The sequence below is a fragment of the Triticum aestivum genome, chromosome 2A (assembly GCF_018294505.1).
Source record: "Triticum aestivum cultivar Chinese Spring chromosome 2A, IWGSC CS RefSeq v2.1, whole genome shotgun sequence".
Classification (NCBI taxonomy): Eukaryota; Viridiplantae; Streptophyta; class Magnoliopsida; order Poales; family Poaceae; genus Triticum; species Triticum aestivum.
In genome coordinates, this window is record NC_057797.1 from 214,358,837 (window position 1) to 214,380,148 (window position 21,312).

The window sequence follows — 21,312 nt, forward strand, 5'->3', positions numbered from 1 at the left end:
TCCACGGGAGGCAGGAGCACGAGGCACGACCGGCGCTGGTTTGGGCGGTTGGAGCAAGACGACCAGAGGTTGAAGAAGCACTACGGCCGTTGGATGGACATCGTACGGTCACTGGAGCTAGAATCGTGCATATTGACTAAGTTGACAAAGCCCTCCATCCCCGTCAACTTAGTACACCCACAAGTCAGCCTGCCACTATACTGGGTCCCAGCTAACAGGGGGAGTATTCTTTTTTTGTGCGTAATAAGGAGGCACTTCCTTGCGTGCGAAGATATAGCTGGTGGGTCCGTGCTGTCAGCGGCGGTAACATTTTTTTTGCGATATACAGAGGCCCTTTCGGTGGGTCCCTGATGTCAGGTGGAGGAATCATTATTTTGCGCGTAATAAGGAGGCATTTCCTTGCGTGCGGCCGTGGACCCAGCTGTCGGCCTCTCCACGTAAAGTCCACTTCAGATGCATGTCGGTCGTTGACCACGTTGACCAGGCCGCGCCGAGAGCACCAGGGCGGTGGACGACGGCGAGGCCTAGGAAGGGGACGACACGGAGGCAGGGAAGACTCGGCAGTTGTTTCCCACGCGGAGGGGAGTACGACTGTACGAGGGTTTACTGGTTCGTCTGCCGTCGCCGGAGAATAACAGCAGGTGTGGGTGAGTAGAGGGATGGCTAGGCCAGCGATGGGAGTACGGTCGGGCGGTGAGGCCTGCGCGGCAGCACAGCCGGCCGCGAGGAGGAGGGAGCAGGCAGTCCCGCCGGCGCTTGTTTGAGCGGCTGGAGCAGGAAGAGCAGAGATTGAAGAAGCACGACGGCCGTTGGATGGACATCCAACAGTCAGTGCTTGTGCGTCAACCTTTTTTTAGGAAAGCCTCAAATCTGTGGAAAACAGCATACAACCCATCTGCCATTATTTCTAATAATTTACAGCCCATTTGCTAATTCTTAAGGTTTTTTTGGAGCCCATATTCTTTTTGTTAGCATTACAGCCCATATTGTGGCAACGGTTAAAAAATTATACGAAATTTTGCATATTTCGGTGCGGTCCGAACTGTTTTTAATCCCGAAATTTCGACTCACATTCAAACTGATTTTAAAAATAAATGTATATCAATATAAAATCCAACAAATTCTCCACGCATAAAAATTAATGTAATTTAAAATCTTGAAATGAAAAAAAGATATTTGAAACTAATTGCCGGTTTGATGTGTTTTAAAAATGTACAACCCATTTCTCATTACTGATGGGCCATTTTCTCGGCCAGCCGAATGAAAGCTCTCCTCGTCTTGAAAGATTTGCAGCCCAACAGGCCTGACAAAGCGACTTACTTGGCAAATCACAAAAAAACTGGGCTGTGGCCGTGGACCCAGCTGTCAGCCTCTCCACGTACAGTACTCTTCCGATGGAAGTCGTTCCTTGACCACGTTGACCACGCCGCGCGGAGAGCACCACGGCGGTGGACGACGGCGAGGCCTAGGAAGGGGACGACGCGGCAGTGGAAGCCCGCGCGGAGAGGACTACGAGGGTTCACTGGTTCGGCTGCGGTGTGAGGCTGCCGTCGCCGCAGGGCCTGGCCAGCGGTGGGAATAGTAGGGGGCGGTGAGGCCTCTGCGGCAGCACAGCCGGCCACGGGAGGCAGGAGCATGCGGCACGACCGGCGCTGCTTTGGGCGGCTGGAGCAAGAAGACCAGAGGTTGAAGAAGCACTACGGCCGTTGGATGGACATCGTACGGTCACTGGAGCTAGAATCGTTCATATTGACTAAGTTGACAAAGCCCTTCGTCCCCGTCAACTTAGTAGGCCCACAAGTCAGCCTCCCAGCAAGGTGGGTCCCAGCTAGCCGGGGGAGTATTCATTTTTTGTGCGTAATAAGGAGGCACTTCCGGTGGGTCCGAGCTGACAGCGGGGGGAACGTTTTTTTCGCGAAATACGGTGGCCCGTCCGGTGGGTCCCAGCAGTCAGGGGGAAACGATTTTTTTCGCAAAATACTGGTGGCCCGTCCAGTGGGTCCCCGCTGTCAGGTGGAGGAATAATTATTTTCCGCGTAATAAGGAGGCACTTCCTTGCGGCTGCCGTGGACCCAGCTGTCAGCCTCTCCACGTACAGTACTCTTCCGATGGAAGTCGGTCGTTGACCACATTGACCACGCCGCGCCGAGAGCACCACGGCGGTGGACGACGGCGAGGCCTAGGAAGGGGACGACGCGGAGCCGTGCAAGACGCGGCAGTGGATGCCCACGCGGAGAGGAGTACGAGCGTTCACTGGTTCGGCTGCGGTGTGAGGCTGCCGTCGCCGCAGAATAACAGGGGGTGTGGGTGAGTGGAGGGATGGCCTGGCCAGTGGTGGGAGTAGTATGGGGGCGGTGAGGCCTCCGCGGTAGCACAGCCGGCCACGGGAGGCAGGAGCAGGCGGCACGACCGGCGCTGCTTTGGGCGGCTGGAGCAAGAAGACCAGAGGTTGAAGAAGCACTATGGCCGTTGGATGGACATCATACGGTCACTGGAGTATTGACTAAGTTGACAAAGCTCTCCGTCCCTGTCAACTTAGTAGGCCCACAAGTCAGCCCAACAATATGGTGGGTCCCAGCTAGCAGGGGGTATTCATTTTTTGGGCGTAATAAGGAGGCACTTCCTTGCGTGCGAAGATATAGCTGGTGGGTCCGACCTGTCAGCGGGGGGAACGTTTTTTTCGCGAAATACAGAGGCCCTTCCTGTGGGTCCTAGCTGTCAGGTGGAGGAATCATTATTTTGCGCGTAATAAGGAGGCATTTCCTTGCGTGCGGCCGTGGACCCAGCTGTCAGCCTCTCCACGTACAGTCCACTTCCGATGGATGTCGTTCATTGACCACGTTGACCAGGCCGCGCCGAGAGCACCAGGGCGGTGGACGACGGCGAGGCCTAGGAAGGGAACGACACGGAGCCAGGGAATACTCGGCAGTTGTTTCCCACGCGGAGGAGTACGAGGGTTTACTGGTTCGTCTGCCGTCGCCGGAGAATAACAGCATGTGTGGGTGAGTAGAGGGATGGCTAGGCCAGCGATGGGAGTACGGTGGGGCCGTGAGGCCTGCGCGGCAGCATAGCCGGCCGCGGGAGGAGGGAGCAGGCAGTCCCGCCGGCGCTTGTTTGAGCGGCTTGAGCATGAAGAGCAGAGATTGAAGAAGCACGACAGCCGTTGGATGGACATCCAACAGTCACTGCTCTCGTGTGTTGACTAAGTTGACAGGGCGTTGCGTGTGCGTCAACCTTTTTTTATGAAAGCATACGCGTCAACCTGTAGTAGGCGCACAAGTCAGCCTCAAATCTGTGGAAAACAGCATACAGCCCATCTGCCATTATTTCTAATAATGTACAGCCCATTTGCTAATTCTTAAGAATTTTTTTGGAGCCCATCTTCTTTTTGTTAGCATCACACCCCATATTGTGGCCACGGTTAAAAAGTATACGAAATTTTGCATATTTCGGTGCGGTCAACTGTTTTTAATCCAGAAATATCGATTCACATTCAAACTATTTTGAAAAATAATTTATATAAATATAAAATCCAAATAATTGTCCACGCATAAAAATCAATGGAATTTAAGATCTTGTAATGAAAAAAATTGAAACTAATTCCCGGTTTGATGTGTTTTAAAAATGTACAGCCCATTTCTGGGCAAACCGAATGAAACTCTCCTCGTCTTGAAAGATTTGCAGCCCAGCAGGGCCGATAAAGCAAGTAGGCCTTGTTTGGGTATTTCTTTAAAAAATAGAACTGGGCTAGCCATTTTCAGCAAGAAAAAAACACAACTGGGCTCATGATGTGGTAAACATAAATAAAACCCTGGCTAGACGGGCCACAGCCCCCGCACAGCCCCGTTGTTACCCTGATCCGTCGCTAAAACTAGTATAAATAACAACTGCTTGTTCCTCAAAAAAAACTGCGCGACTTGCTGGGTCCCTGGTGTCAGCCGCTCGTAGTGTAATTCTCTCGTTTATTGACTACGTTGACAATGGCGTGAGCCCCAGATGTCCAACCATTAGGAGGAACCATATTTTTGGGCTTGTACTATAGAGGCACTTGCTTGCGTACTGCCATGACGCTGGTGGGTCCCTACTGTCATCCTCTCCACGTACAGTCATCTCCTTGTTCCTCTCGGTTGTTGACGACGTTGACAACGCAAGAGGGCGGCGCACCGCGCACGGCGAGCGAACCAAGGCCGCAAGGCGGAGGACGACGGCGAGGCCTCGGACGGAACGAACAGGAGCCGTTGAAGATGCGCCGGTCCAGTCGCAGGCGGAGGGGAGTACGAGGGTTGACTGGTTCGGGCGCGGGTGCGTGTTGGGGCTGACGTCGCCGGAGAATAACAGGACGTGTGGGGGAATAGAGGGAGGGACTGGCCAACGTTGGAGGGTACGTACGGTAGGGCGGCGGAGGCGCAGCCAGCCATGGGAGGCGGGAGCAGGCGGAGCCGACGGGGTGGTTTGGTTTGGGCGATTGGAGGAAGAAGAAGACAAGAGATAGAAGATACACGACAGATGTTGGATGTCAATCCAACGGCTGGTAGGCAGAATCGTTTGTTGACTGGCTAGTAAGTCGACACCACCTTGGATAGGCTATTTCCTCGCGGGTCCCAAATGTCAGAATCCAAATCTGTCACGGTCATGCAGCCTTTCCTATGAAAATTTACAGCCCATTTGATGTGCTAGTTCGAAATAAGTTTGTGGGTGCTGGTGGGGGCTAATCACTTGGCTTCTGTAATGCACAGTGAGCTCAAGCAGCCGGCGAGAGTGATGTTATTTCCCTTGGTTTGGATTTGTTACAATATTTCACTCTAAATTAAACGAATGGCAAGCCATTTGCCTTGTTTCAAAGAAAATATGACAGTCACAGCCGAGTTGAAAAGGGCAGGAACATCTAACTCCAGCTTACAAACTGTACAAAAGCACGAGGGTTAATTGTTCATCAGGTTTACAAAAAAACCAGATTGAAAAGGGCAACAACATCTAACTCCAGCACTGTTTTCGGCAGTCACAGTCAAATGGATCGGTCAGGTCCATAGAATGAACATCCTGGGTCGTAAAATTTACTGGATTATGACCACAATATGTTGTAAATAGAAGCCCGACACGTTCAGAAGCTCTTTTGCCCACCTGAAACTCCTTTTTTTGCTCTTCGACATACCCATCCGTCAAAACCATGCTGCTGATAAACTTAAGCCTGATGGACAATAGTAACCTCGCATTCAGCAGGAAGAATGTGACAAATCTTGTGTTTGCACGGTTGGCTACATATCGTTCTAGCGTTATTGTCTTCAATCGAATCTCATGAGAAGTGAGAAAATCCCGATGCTTACGAATCCACCGATTGGTTATAACTTTCTTACCCCGTCCTGTTGCCTAAATAGACATGAAGATTGAAAACAGTTAAGGTCTAAAAGAAGAGTGTCGAAAGAGCAACAGCTGAACGGTTAATTCTAGTACACTATATGCGGGCTTCCAATGTGCGTGAAATTATCACCTTTATATACAACTTCTCCAGACATGGAAAGCATTGCAGCAAGCCAATAATCTTGTTCAGATCAAAACTATTCATTTGGATATATAAGATCTTGACAGAATCCAGCACCATTGATAGGCCATCCATGGAGAAACTCTTCATTGAGCATAGAACATAATATTAGTACAAAATGTGTACTCCAAGATGATATATAAATTATGCGCAGAAATTTAAAATGCAGCTTATGGTTACAAGTGTAGATGATAATATAAAGTACCTGAAGAACTGTGGAGCCAAACACCATATTGAAATGAGCACAGAGATCATGTATTACACCCAAGGTCTCCAGTTTAGGCGCAGAGAGGACGGTTATTTGCAACGGTGAATAACTAGAATCAAGGATCAACCTTTGAAGTGAAGGGGCATCTTGGATGATGAGCTGCCTTCCGTCAAAAGAAATTCCAATTCTTACAAGGTTAGGCGACTTTATTTGGAGACAACCGATTCTAACTGTGAAAACAAGCACCAAGCACTCCAGCGCAGGGCAACTGGAGTGGATGATGCTGTGCAATGAGGCCTCCGATATACGAACCCGCACAAGTGAAAGTTTCTTGAGAAATGGGAGTCGAAGGTTTAGTACCAGATTGTCTGGTAGGTAGCACTGCGCAAAGGTGGCGGTGTGGAGAGAGGACGAAAACCCCGAGATGGACATCGGTGCTGAGGGCACAAGTTCATGGCGTTCGGTATGTGGTATGTGATTTCCAGGGGAATAGTAGAACTCAAGCAGCTGTAGTTCTGTGAATTCAGGGGATTCCAGCCAGGCGTCCACCGTGCAGGGCATGGTATGCTTGCTCAGGTAGCATGACGGGATGCAGAGGCTTTGAACGGAGCCCTGGTGGGAGGAGATGATGGCTCTGGGGATTTCAAAATCATTGAAGAGAGATAGCTGACGACAGTCGAGATTAAGGGGAACGGCGCGCCATAGAGGGCGCCACCGAATTGAGAGGACTTGGGTGCGGCAGCAATCCTTGGTGGGGAGAAGCGAGATGATCTCCCCAAGGATGGCGTCCGGGAGATCGCTGATGCGGTCCACCCGAGATTCTACGGGTTCCTGGGATCCGGTGGGGGCGGGGTCGCCGCTTCTCCCCGCGCTGCCGGGTGCGGGATCTACAACAGGCGTCGCCGCTGGCGGGAGCCTCATCTTCTTGGCGCTGGGGTCAGCCGACTCCATTTTCCTCGAGGGCGTCGCGTCGCGCTCACGGATTTGAGCAGAGTAACGAATGACGAGCCTAGTTGTAGTGCGAGCGAAGAAGAAGGGGAGCTGGGGGTTTTCTGTAGGAGTGAGGAAGAAGGGGAGCTGGGGTTTTCTGTAGGAGTGAGGTGAGGAATTTGGGGGTACGAGTGGAGCGAGCTGACGTGAGGTGGGTGGGAGCGAGGAGGAAGAAGAGCACCCAGGTTTTTGAATTGATTTTACTATTTACTAGTGTGGATGGGCTGTTTTGTCTTGGGACCCGAGAAACAATTACTACTAGTACAGTGGAGACACTCTACAGCTACCCAGAAAAACAATTACTACTAGTACAGTGGAGACACTCTACCGCTTCTGGCTCCTCCTAGGTCATTGAAACGTCTCCCTCTACTGAATGCCGTTATACTTTTGTTCACCGACATGCGGGCCATGCAGCGCGCGGGCCCAAATGCCATCCACCAAATTAGAAGGCAGTATGCAGGCGGAGAGTCACCCCGGTCGTAGCGCGGCAGTAACGAGCCGTCGTATCACAAAACCCCACCTCCCCGCAGTCTAAGTTTGACGGACGAAGCAACCATCATTTCACTCTTCGCTGAATCCCCTTCTCCCTCACCGTCTTCAAGAAAGGCAACACTTGCATCTGCCACTGTTCTTCTCTCCGAACGAAGGGAAGGTAAGCGGATCCGTGATGTTGGTATATTTTCGTTCAGAGGAAAAAAAGAACTTTTGCAAAGCAGTAACCGATCCTCACTCTCTTTTTTGTTTCATTGTCATTGCGATTGTGTTTTCCTTTCAGTGGACTCCTAGTATTCGTCAGTTTCATGATGGACCAAGGAGAACCAGGCAAAGATCTGCCGATATTGGAGCAGACGCGGGAGGCTGATCCCCACGAGACAGAGAGCTCCAAGAAGATGGAGGCAACCACCGAGGCGACCCCAGATACTGAGATGGTCAACGCCCCGTTTGAGGTTACAGCCCCCGTGGCACTGCAGGAGCAGTTTTCCCCCTTCGAGGATGTGTCCCCCCCCCCCGCTGAGCTGCCCAAGGTGATTTCCTTCTTTGCCGATCTCGATTGTGGTTTTTCATCTAAGTATGTGGTGATTTTTTTAGAAAAGGAAGTATGTGGTGATTAATAATGCAAAATTTTATTAGCTTCGATGCCATGGTATACGTAGTGGTTTAAATAACTTGTGTTTCTTATACTGAAAAGTAATTCAGAATTTGTTTCTGTTTCAATTAGAGCCCTGATGCAGACAAGGATTGTGTGGTTGTACATGTCACTCGCTATGAGGCGGACGACCTGAATATACGCACTGGGAAAACAGAGTTCTTAGGCTGTTGGATCCTGGAAGCCATTTGCGGTTATACCAATGAAGAGTTGTATTCCAGCCTCACTGTTGTCAGGCGTGTTGTCCAGGGTGTACTGAAGCACAAGAAGTTCAAAGCTACTCCTTCGTTTGTGAGGAATACTGTTCTTGTCAAGCTTACGCAGGAAGATGACGTGGCATGCCTCCACAAACAAGTTTATCAGTGGCAAGGCCACAAGGTTGTCTTCATGAAGGTTCACAGGATTGAGCTGCTGCGGGACGTCCTCGATGATGTTCATGGCAAGGTCCGTCTTGTGTCCAGCCCAAATTAGATCGAGGCATGAAATAGTTGCCCCAGCTAGTGTTTAATAGTAGTTTGGATTGTGTCTAATTATCCGAACCTTGCCTGTTATCGACCCCTCTGGGGCTAGTACTCTGTTTGAATCCGTCTATGGGAACTGCTGCTACTTTTGTGTGCCCGTGAATCATGTGAGAACCATCGTAATTGTTGCCGAAACAGATGCGTCCTCACTAGTTTTTTCATGAATATGGCATGGTAAGACATAAGTTGTCACGGTTTATCATACGAGCAGTGTGTGTTTTGATGAAATAGAGCACTCGTTCGAGAACCGTGCGCCGACGTATACATAAGTACTTGTAAACACTGTTGGTGCTACCCCACTTGTAAGCAGTTGTGCAAAACACGGCACATTGGCTCAGCTCGCTTCAACACTAGGCTATCGACCAGCTAACAATCAACAATCTGCTGTCTGACATATAAGCAACTATGTATCTTGTTACAGTGGTTCATGCAGTTAATTGAGGCCACAATGTAATAAATTCCAAACGTTCACACGCTAGTCCAGCGCTCATGTGGAACACTCACATTAAACTCGTCTTCATAAAAAACTTGAAAAGCATAAGTTAAGCAATTTTATACATCTCAATGATTCATAGAACATAACAAACATATACTAGTTCACAGCAAAAGACAAAGTTGTGAGAAGGTTTACAAATCAGGAAAAAACAAGCAAGGCTTCTCTCTGAGCAAAGGGCCTCCCGGCAGGCTTAAATTTCCTGGAGTTCACTCTGGTTTTTTCTTGTTGCCACCATTCAGGGTTAGGTTCTCTCATTCCAGAATAACCAATTATAATTGTGGTATCAGCTGGAATGCTGAACTGAACCATGCAGTGTACTGACCAGCTGAAATGCTTGTGCATTCCACTAAATTTAAGCACCGCTATTTGCAGAAATAAGCAGACCACAATGCCTCTTGTCCGCGCACCTGTCCAAAAAACCGCCGTGCAGCCGTGCCAGCTAGTCCTTGGTCCATGGATGAACTGGTAGAAAGTGCATTCCGGACTAGGATGCAGTTGTTTTCGCTCGTCCCTGCACTGCAATCAGGAAGTAAAACGTACGAATCAGCTTCTTTTAGATTGCGTTGGTCATTCTACCTTAGTTACTACCAATGTAGGGATACCTTGAAGACGGGAGGTTAGACGACGGCAGCGAGGGATAGCCATCTCATTTTGCGCAGTTGTACTAAAACTGAGGTGTGTGCTTTTGATTGCGCGGATAGAAACGATACGGAGACAGACATCCCGAAACGATATGGAGACAGACATCCCTGTTTGCGCAAATAAGATATACGGTTATTTAAACAGTGACAGATATTACTACTTTCCCCCGTTTCCTCTTAGAACCAAGTCCTAGATTCATGCTACAGCTTTCCCACTTTCTTCCCTGTTTGAACCAACGCTTTGAGTCGACTGTATGAAATAGCTTTACTTCTAATCTACTACTACTATAATGCGGCAGTTTTGAAATTGGATTTACCACTCCATCTTCGGTTCTCCCGCCCAAACAAGCATTGGCTCAAAATCCACCGTTCATTTCCCCTCTCATGCATATCACTGCCGTCCATCAAACAAAGGATGACATGATCTGACGGCTAAGAGCTGCCGGATTCGCTCCCGCTCCTTGTGCACATGGCCGACTCTGCTCTCCAAGTAAACAAATAAAGAAGTCCCCGTTGAATCTGGATTGCACCTACTGAAGTTGAGAAATGTCTAGAAACTGCTGCCACCTCCTCACATGCAAGTACGACAAGTTGGCAAATAGCTAGCACATTTTGGTTCCCCGTTGTCACCTGGGAAATAAACACTCTACTACTAACTTATTTTTTTAGATTACTGTAAAAATGGATTTTTTAGATGCCGCTATACTGCAAAGTTTACACTGTTCACATAACATAACATTGCATGGCTGATGCTAGCTAAAGTTTTATTCTGCTTCATCGAGAAATGTAATATTTTTATTATTCGCAGAAAAAGTGTAATATTTTATTTCAGTCATACATAAGCTATACCTCAAGCTAATACAGGACATGAGTGTCTGTCAGACCTAAATGACTTATTTAGTTGCACAAAATAGTCCATAAACATGCATGTAAACCGTCAAACAACTCTGGAACTATACATCAGTGGAACCCAGGAAACAACATATAATAAAACTACAACTTTTATCTTGTAATCAAATTCTTACTTGGAACTCAGTTTGATTTGTGCAAGTGATTTGCTTCTTATTTCAGAATAGTCCTTAGATCATGCAAACAAACACACTATGATATCTACTCAAGATACGAGTACCCATTTCTCTCTCTAAAAAGAAGGTATATGAGTATCTATCATACAGAACATACGTGCAAAGCACGTGCCTTAGTAGAAGTCTAGGTGGCTTTGGAACAGCGGACGGAAGTAGAAAAGGATCCACACGAAGGGAGCTGGGGCAGTAGAGCAAGGCAGGTTTCGAAGGAATATATACCTGAGGGTCGTCGGCATGTCGCAAAGACGGCGTCGGGAGGCCGCATCTTGGCCACAATACCGCAGGGAGGAAGAAGGGGTCGGAGGCCCTCCCGAGCCGGCGCTCTCTCGGAGAGAACGGCACGGCCGCCGATCGGGACGCGCGGGCAGCCGTTGGTCTCCTCCCTCGCCGCCGACGACAGCGTGAACGATGCACCTACACCCCTGCCCCGGTCGAGGTTGTCCGGCCGGATTTGTGACCAGCCGTGAGCTGAGAGAGAGTGTGGCCACCTATGTGTTGCTTAGATCTGGAGAGCATGAGAGAGTGAACGAGAGGAACCCTAGTAAAGCAAGCGCTAAGGCTCCTGCTTTTATATATAGTGGAGTGATTTTGTTGTACCAGCTTCAAAAAAATGCGCTCCTACGTGTACCCGCGAGTGGGTGTGAGAGAACTAGTGCGTGCGTGCACCGCTTCTCTTCGTGAGAGTACAATATACTATGCCCAAAGAACGTTCGCCGCAAGAGTAATAGTACAAGTGTGTGACGTGTGAGCTAAAATAAAATGTGCGCGCCGTCTTTTGTTTTTTAGAAGTTCTGAGGGTAGGGTGTGAAGAGCACATATGTGCGTGACGTCTACCTGCAGATAGACGGTGGGTGCGACGTGCGAGTCTGCGAGAGGACTCGGGAGAGTCGTGACTCGTGAGGGTGCGTGTGCGTGAGAGAGAGGGGGGCACGTATCAATGCAATGCATGTGTCCGTAAATCATTATCCGACAAACGTTCGCCACAAGCCTTTTCCTGACGAACGCCGTAAGGACCGTTAGATCGGCATCCGACAGTGTCAGTTTTGCCATGTCATTTAACAGAACAGCCACTCCTCCTACACACAAATCTTCCACGTGAGTGTTAGCAACTGCCGTATGCTCCCTCCGTTCCGAAATGCAGTGCATATAGCTTTATTGAAAATTCGAACCTCGCAAACTTTTACCGAGTTTTCGTGTACCAAATTGCACATGTAGAATACCATGTATATATCATTTCATTCATCTTCGAGAGGTAACTATAAAGTTGGGTGAGGAGTCTACAAAGAAAGACCATCGTATCACCCGCAGCAATTTCAAGCATCCTTTAGTGTCGAGGAATATCATAGGAACTCTATATGATATGATTTTTATAGGATTTTTTCCTTTAGAGCCAATTGGTTCATAGGAATAGATTCATATACTCCACATTTCAAAGGAAATAAACATGATATCATTTCTATAGCTTTAGAGCCACTTGGTTCATATGAATGGATTCCTATACTCCCTTAATTTCAAAGGAAAATAAACATTAGCGTATATTCAATAGAAAAGTTCCTATGATATGAACCAAATTACATCTCTTTTCTAATCCCTCCTCATAGGAATTGAGAAACATGTCATCTCTATATTCAATAGAAAAGTTCCTATGATGTGAACCAAATGACATCTCTTTTCCAATCCCTACTCATAGGAATTGAGATGCTCCATGTCATCTCTTTCCCTACAACTTCCATGTATACATCTTCTATTCCTAAATAGATAGTACAACCCACTAGTAGCTTTTTTCCAAAACATGCAACTATGGCACAAGAACTATATAGTGTGCCAATAACTTTGAAAGATGGTCGCTGGATGAAGCTAACCCGACAGTGCAGAGATAGGCAAATCCGAGCACTACTGGCCGTTGGATATCATCAACATTCCACCAGATCTGCCACATGTACAATTTAGAAGACTCCATGGTTGAACTTAAGCATAATGCACAAACCTCAAAACACAAGCACTTCTCCTTTGTTCTAGAATCTTCTGTATCATAATTGATTATTTTTTCTAAATGAATTGCCATTATTTGTTTTTTACTTTATGATTTACTCCCTCCGTTCCAAAATAGATGACCCAACTTTGCACTAACTTTGTACAAAGTTAGTGCAAAGTTGGGTCATCTATTTTGGAACGGAGGGAGTACAATGCACAACCCCATGAATCTTAACATTTTTATAAAACTTATTGATTTTGAATGAGATGAACTATAAGAACTAAACGAACATCTACATCATGCATATATGACTCAAAGCTTTACATCCTATAGTGTGTATTTATTCATAATTTGGTTTCGAAATCTCATGCGTTCAATACATGTGTACCTTACTAGTTTTGAGTAGAGTAGCAAATTTCACGCGGCCCCGGGTATATCAAAATGCAGGGCCCATGCATCATTGCCTTTCGGTCGAACCTACGTCCACAATTTTTTGTACGTACTATATCTCCACTGGTCCCCGAACCCAAAATGCTGCCTCGTTCCCGTAAAACCAAGCGGCCCACACATATTTAAGGCGTCGGCTCGAACCCGTTTACTACGACGTGGCCCCGCACGCCGTAGTACTCCTACAAACCCTACCGCCGCACTCATCATCGGTTTTCTTCAAGAGGACGAGGGAGAAGCCGATTTGTAGTGGAGGCGCTTTCAAAAAAAGGATCTGTAGTGGAGACCCCTACCCTAGGGTGCCCTAGGTAGCTGCCGCACGCATCATTGTTTTCTCTTTTCTTTATGCTCTTGCGCCCTAGAGTGAAATGATGGTTGCTTCGTCCGTCCAGCTTAATGCGGGAAAGGTGGGGCTTTGTGATTTGACCCCTCGTCGCTCATTTTCTACTACTGCGGCGCTACGACCGGGGTGCCTCCAATTCCAACCGCTGCTCCGAACTGTAATTTGGTGCATCGCACGTGGAACAAGACGGTGGATGAGCCACATGTCGGCCAAAGGGGTCCTGTTAAGTGTGTCGCCATTTCGTGTGCGGACTGACCCTGCTTGAGTTGCTACGCCAACACGACAGGAGCAGCCTACCACTTGGTTTTGCTCCTTGGTGAATCCCGACTATATTGATCTAAAAAGATACGTGCTGAACTACCCTCTCCGTCTCGGTTTTTTTATTTTTAGGCGTCTCGGTTTATAGGGCCTGCACGTAGTTCTAGGTCATCCATTTGACTAACTAAATATGAGTTACTATGTCACAAAAAGTATATCATTGGATTCTTAAGCGGATGTAGTTGTATTTAAAAGTCGAGGGCGGGGCTTTTCCTGCGCGGTAGGCGGCGGGGCAGTTCCGCCTAGTCGGTTCGACAGAGACGCGAGAAGACGAGGGAGTAGGCTGCTGCAAACGTAGGGCTGTGTGATTTGACAGCGAGTTACTGCTGGACAGGTGGGGCCCCGTGATTTGACTTGCCATTATCATTTTAACTGCGGCGCTACGACCGGCGTGAGTCTCCCAGATTCCTGACCACCTCCATACAGGTGCCTCTCCCAATGCTCCACCATGTAGTAGAGGCTGGCTCTTGCATGAGAGCCCACTTCTCCACTTTTTCCTTGCCTCTCTTTCCTCCACATATGCAAAAATGCCATGTAAAGCGCACTATTGTACTTACTTTTACTTGCTCCTACAGGTGCTTAAGCTTGCCACATAGGCATAAAGTCTGATGTGGCAAGTTAATCAAGAAGAGAGAGACTAGTTTGGTGACCCAAGGAAGAAACAGTGCTGAGCGCGTGTACCTAGGTGAAAAGACAATTTTGAGTCTATAGCTAATTAAATGAAGCAAACTTAGCAACACCATTTCATTGGAAGAGGTCACTACTCCTTGGAAAATGCAATAAATACACGCGCTTAGCACCGTTTCTTCCTTGAGTACGAATAAAGAGATAGAGAGGAGTAAAAAAATACACTTATAGCCAACCTTGTTGTAGTATGAGTGACTAAGTGATGACTATGTATGACATGCCAACATTAGATAGCCTAAGGCACCGTGTTAAATCTCCAAGGGCGCGACCACGCGGGCGACGCAACGGTCGTGGTAGGCGCGACCATGATACAGGCTGCTGGCAACCCTTGGATCTGAGATCAAACGGTCGCATGCTAAGTTGCTGAAAATTTGCAGAATAACCCTCCAGGATAGGATATTCACCCATTGGTCTAGAATCACGCCATGCAAACGTTCGATCTCAGATCCAAGGGCTCTCGGAAGCCCGTATCATGGGAGAATGGAAAGCCAATACCCCGCCGTTCGCACGCTGGCAGTTCGCTCATACTCGTCCCCGCACGTCCTTCAATACTACGGCGGTTCGCTCCTAGTCATCCCGTCCATTCACATTATGGCAGTTCCACTAATCCTAAACCTCCTCCCAAATCCATGGCGTCACAAATCTCCATGATCGGCGTGTCGGGACCCCGATTCTAAGTAACACCGATCTAGCATATAACACCTCATATCACTTTGCGGCCTCACGCACGGTATTCCCACAGGTGTCGCCTTACCATGGCCCGGAACCGTTTGCGCCTTTTGGCTCACATATATGATAGTGTCGCTAGCATCCATATGACAGAGAACCCGGGCCGACATGACTAGTCGTGAACCCAAAGTGGCACTAACTTACAGGGACAAGCATACATGAAACAACATCGAGCATGTCGGTCAGCAGTGTGTGAATCTGGGCTGTAGTAACTGGGCTAACAGGACTCCGGGAACCCGGGCTATAGCAGGCTAGGCAGGACTCCGGATGTCACCGCGTGACATTTCCCCGAAGGGACAGACACAGGAACAAAGTGAATCACATGTCGGCCAGTCTGAGTGTTCCGGAGCAGTAGTGCTGGGCTAGCAAGACTCCGGGTAAACCGGGCTGTAGCAGACTACCATGGCTCGGTGGAAGCACTAGACTAGACTACATTTCCCCATAAGAGAGGCTACCAAGGATAGACAACTAGGTTGTCCGATCCCACACATAGCAATACATGTTACACGTACGCATAACATGCAAGTATGTGTTGTACAACATGGCATCACAACATAACGCAAACTCATATAGATAAAGGCCCAGAAGAGCCACATAGCATTAAATACAAAAACAGGGGTCACAAGACTCATCATTCAGAGCATACAAGCAACGGAAGCATTACATGTCTGAGTACAGACAACTACAAAAGAAAAAGGCTGAGAAGCCTGACTATATACAAGTCCCTCCCAAGGGTACAAGATCGTAGCTGAGGTAACAAGCTACTCGTCGAAGTCCAAGCGGTACTACTAGTGAGACAGATGTCTCACCTGCAAAACATAAATAAAGCAAACGTGAGTACAAAGGTACTCAAGAAGACTTACATCAGATCCTATCATACATGCATTTGTATCAAGAAGGTAATGTGGGGTTTAGTTGCAGCAAGCCAGCTTTGACTCAGTGGCTATCATGTTCCTATGACAACGAGAAACTTCTTTGAGGTGAGGCAGCGCACACGAGTCCACTAATCACCACATTAATAGACCACTATGGATTCATTCTCGTCTCCTTACGAGAAGGCCATATATAGCACTCACACTTGTCTTGAGCATTTTTAGAGTATCCACTTTAAGTTGTCTATGTACCACGTAAGCATCCAAGAAGTCCATAACTGAGGACACGGCTATTCGAATAGATCATGATAACCCTGCAGGGGTGTACTTCTTCACACACGCTCTCACCACTTATCACCATGTACACATCACGTATCTCGGCAACCTTCAAGCGGAAGCCTGGCGAGGGTGTCGGCCATGACCTGACTAACCACACAAGACTCTAGTCCAGGTTTATCGCCTATTCAGGTTCCATCCGCAAGAAGATCCGACCGGGGTTTCGCTCATGGCCCCAAACGATTTGTGCAGGGTTCCCGAGCCCACCATCCGGGTACCACTCGGTACACCGGGCCATGATGCCTAGTTTGTCCCAAGTCCACCCTACCGGGTGCCACTCGGTAGAAAAATAGCACTACCTACAAACACCAGAAACTAGTTGCAACTCCTGGACAGAGATAGAGGTGACTCATAAGTTGAGAGGGGCACTTAAGCATTCCAATGTGTGGTAGTAGCTAGTCATTGGACAACATACACAAAACTCGGTGCTTAAGGACGGTTCCGGTGAGACAACCCACCATGTACTCCTACATGGCCTCTCACCGCTACCTTTAACAAATCGTGTTCACACGCTTGACTCTCAACACCAGAACATATCGTAACACTCCAATTCATTCCCAATGAATCAGACCTGACACAACTCTAAGTAATAGCAGGCATGCATGGTAGGAACACAACATGGCTCAATCAACTCCTACATATGCTAGTGGGTTTTGACTATTTACTATGGCAATGACAGGTCATGCAGAGGAATGGGTTCAACTACCGCAGCATAAAGTAGCAGTTGAATCGTTGTTGTCCTAATGCAATAAATGAGAGTAGGAGCGAGAGAGTAGGATTGTGTCGGAATGAACAAGGGGGTTTGCTTGCCTGATAGATCAACAGGGGGTACTGCTCCTCTGACAGGTACTCTGGATCGGTCTCTGGAGCAGGACCTATCGAGAAGGAACGATGTCGGCAATCAATACACAATCATATGCAACAATATGATGCATGAACATGGCATGAGTAAGTGATGTGTTTTGAGCTAATGCATTTAGCATTCTATTTGGAAGAGGTCCATTTGAACCAAAGGTTCAAATGCAACTCTAAAATAAGCCTTTATAAATGCCATAAGTGTGTTTCCTCATATACAACATGTATAAGTTGGTTTTTCATGCATGAAAATGGTACAGATGGATATATTGCAATTTTCTCATAATTTTTCATATATAAATTATTTCAATCTGAGCTACGGTTGAATTTCTATGAAATTTTGAAGTTTAGCTAATTTTCTGGAATTTCCTGATTATTTTAAATACAGAAAACCATTACTGCATCAGCATGACAGCAGCATTGCGTCAGCAGGTCAAAGGCGATTGACCAGGTCAAACCTAACGTGTGGGGTCCACACGTCAGTGACTGACTAACGAATCTAAGTTAATTAGTGTTAAGCTCCTACTAACTAAAATGTCAGTGGAGTTAATTAAACTTAATTAAAAACTAAACTAGGATTAGCTGGGGCCAGTGCCCACTTGTCAGCGACCCAGGCGAGGTCAAACCCCTGGTCAGCGGGGTCAAACCCGTCGGCGACTCGACGCTGGCGAGGCCAGACACGGCGGAGGGCCTCGGATTTGGTCCTCCGGTGAGCAAATGGGCCGCGGAGACCACGGATGAGGAGCCAGGGCCCGTCCGTGTCGTCTGGAGAAAACGGGAGAGGCGGGGACGACCGGAGCTCGCCGGAATCGAGCTCGAGGCGGCGGCTGAAGTTCGGCCGGGTGCGCGCGCAGCGCTGCAGTGCACGGCAGGGGCTGCGATTGGCGGCGTGAGCTTGCTGAGGGGCTGCTGAGCGTGTTGGCGTGCGCGGTCGCGAGCTGCGGTGGCCAGGACGACGGCGGCAGCATGAACGGCGGTGAGGAGCTACAGCCGTGGTGGCAGACGGAGCTAGAGGGCGCCGGAAGAGCAGGGGAGAGGGGGGTTCGACGGCGGGGCTCACAGCGGATCCTGCGGAGGCATCAGCGAGCTCGGGGAAGGTCCAACGTGGCGGAACGGCGACGGCGATCTCCGGCGGCCGGCGATGAAGAAGACGGTGGTGAGGACGAAGCGGAGCTCGCTCGGTTGCTTGGCTCGGTGAGGAGGGAGAGGGGGTCGTGGCGGAGCTGGGGAGCGTGTCGGGGAGGTGCGGCAGTGGACGAGGCCACGGTGGCTATGGACGGTGGCGATGGTGATTTCGGCCGTGAGAGAGGAAGCGAGGGGGAAGAGGGAATGCCACGGGAGAGAGCGAGAGAGGCTTGGGGGGGGGCACGTGGCGACGTCCGGCGTGAGGAGAAGGCCTGGAGAGGCCAGGCAAGCAGCTGCGTGCCGGCGCGCACGATGTTGGGCACCACTTCCCCTCTGCCTACTGGCAAGAGGAGGAAGACAGCTATGCCCCTGGTGGGCTGGCCAGAACAAGAACAGGCCGGCCAGAGGCGCCAGGTAAGTTTCTCCCTTTTTTCTATTTTGTTTCTGTTTTCTATTTTTTTGACATTTGTTTGGTTTAATAAAAATACTAAACCATTTTATTTTCTTATGCCAATTTTTGTAGGGGCTAGTGGTATTATTCCAGAGCTCCTCAACTACTAGCATAATTTTTGGACAATATTATATATATAACAATATATATCCAAAGCAAATAATTACTGCATTAATTCCAATTGCCCAAAATAAATACTTATGAGCTCCTGAAAATATTGGTTTGAATTTTCCCTCTGACCAATATTTTCAGAGAGCATCATGAACATTTTCTTGGACCTTTTTGGAGCAATTTTTATCTGGATTATTTCTATAAATGATTTCTGAGGGTTTCTCCAATCCCCATTTCAAATTTAAATGAAATTTAAACATGATGCAAACATGAAGGCTAGCCTAGGTCATACCAGAACTAGGGATGTGACAACTCGCCCCCACTTGAAAGAATCTAGTCCCGAGATTCAGGGGTCGACGGAAAGAAGGTGGGGTACTCCAGTCGAAGACAATCTTCTCGCTCCCAAGTAGCTTCTCTCTCGGAATGATGAGACCACTGAACCTTGAGAAACTTGATGTTATGACGTTGGGTGACACGCTCTGCTTGATCAAGGATGCAAACAGGGTACTCTCGATATGTGAGGTTATCTTGGAGATCAAGCGTTTCATCATCCACTCCGCGGATGGTTTCCGAGAAGCAACGCCTGAGTTGAGAGACGTGGAAGACATGATGTACTCGGGAAAGATGTGGGGGTAGTTCCAACTGGTAGGAAACCTCTCCTCGTTTAGCGAGAATGCGAAAATGACCAATGTAACGAGGAGCCAACTTGCCCTTGATACTAAAATGATGGGTACCCTTTAAAGGAGTAACCCGAAGGTAAGCCTTGTCGCCAACTTCATAAGCCACTTCCTTATGACTACAGTCATACTATCTCTTTTGACGAGATTGGGCTGTTTTCAAATTCTCACGAATGATGCGAACTTGTTCTTCTGCCTCCTGGATCATACCCGGTCCAAAGAATTGTCTTTCACGAGTTTCTGACCAGTTTAAAGGTGTTTGACATCTTCGTCCATACAGAATCTCAAAAGGAGCTTTCTTGAGACTGGATTGGTAGCTATTGTTATAAGCAAACTCGGCGAAGGGAAGACACTTCTCCCAATCCATACCGAATGAGATAACACAAGCTCTAAGCATGTCTTCAAGAATTTGGTTGACCCTTTCCACCTGACCACTTGATTGAGGGTGGAAAGCGGAATTGAAGGAAAGATGGGTGCCCATGGAAGTTTGGAAACTCTCCCAGAAATGAGAAGTGAAAAGACTACCACGGTCTTAATTGATCTCTAGTGGAACACCATGAAGTGACACTATTCGAGAAATATATAAGTCAGCGAGCTGACTAGCAGTGATACTCTCTCGGACAGGTAGGAAGTGAGCCACTTTGGAAAGATGATCAATGACTACGAAGATAGCATTATTCCCTATCTTGGTCCTGGGAAAGCCGGTGATGAAGTTCATACCAACTTTATCCCATTTCCACTCAGGAATAGCTAAAGGCTGAAGGGTGCCAGCTGGCCTTTGATGCTCTGCCTTAACGCGACGACAAACGTCGCAGTTAGCAATGAACTGAGCAATTTCCCTCTTCATCCTAGTCCACCAGAACCGCTGGCGTAGGTCCTGATAGATCTTAGTACTACCGGGATGAATCGTGAGAGGAGATTCATGCGCCTCCTTAAGGATTAATTGTCGAAGATGTTGATTCTTGGGAACCACCAAGCGATTCTCAAAGAAAACAACACCTCGATTATCTATAGAGAAACTACCACCAACTCCCTTCTTAATGTTCCTCTTAATGCGGATAACACCCTTATCAAACTTCTGGTCAGTAATGATCTGATCCTCAAGGGTAGGTTTCGCCACCAAGGTTGATAGGAATCCATGAGGAGCAAGGTGAAGGTTAAACTTACTGAATTCCTCATGGAGAAGTGGTTGGCCCTGCTGCAACATGAGATTGTTGCAACAGGACTTACGACTTAGCGCATCAGCCATGACATTCCCCTTGCTTGGGGTGTAGGTAATTCCTAAGTCGTAATATGAGATCAACTCCAACCAACATCTTTGCCTAAGGTTCAAATCTGGTTGGGTGAAGATATACTTGAGACTCTGGTGATCGGTGTGAATCTCGCAACGCTTACCAAGAAGGTAATGTCGCCAGGTCTTAAGTGCATAGACTACGGCTGCAAGCTCTAGATCATGTGTAGGATAATTCTCCTTATGTGGATGCAACTGTCGAGATGCATAGGCAATCACATGGCGATCTTGCATAAGAATGCAACCTAGTCCCTGTCGTGAGGCGTCGCAGTAGATAACAAAGTCTTTAGTGAAATCCGGTGGCACAAGTATGGGGGCGGAAGTCAGGCGTCTTTTCAGTTCCTGAAAACTATGCTCACACTGTGGGGACCACTCAAACTTTTTATCTTTCTTGAGAAGTTCCGTGAGAGGTTTGGCCACTTTGGAGAAGTTCTCAACGAAGCGGCGACAATAACTGGCTAGGTCAAA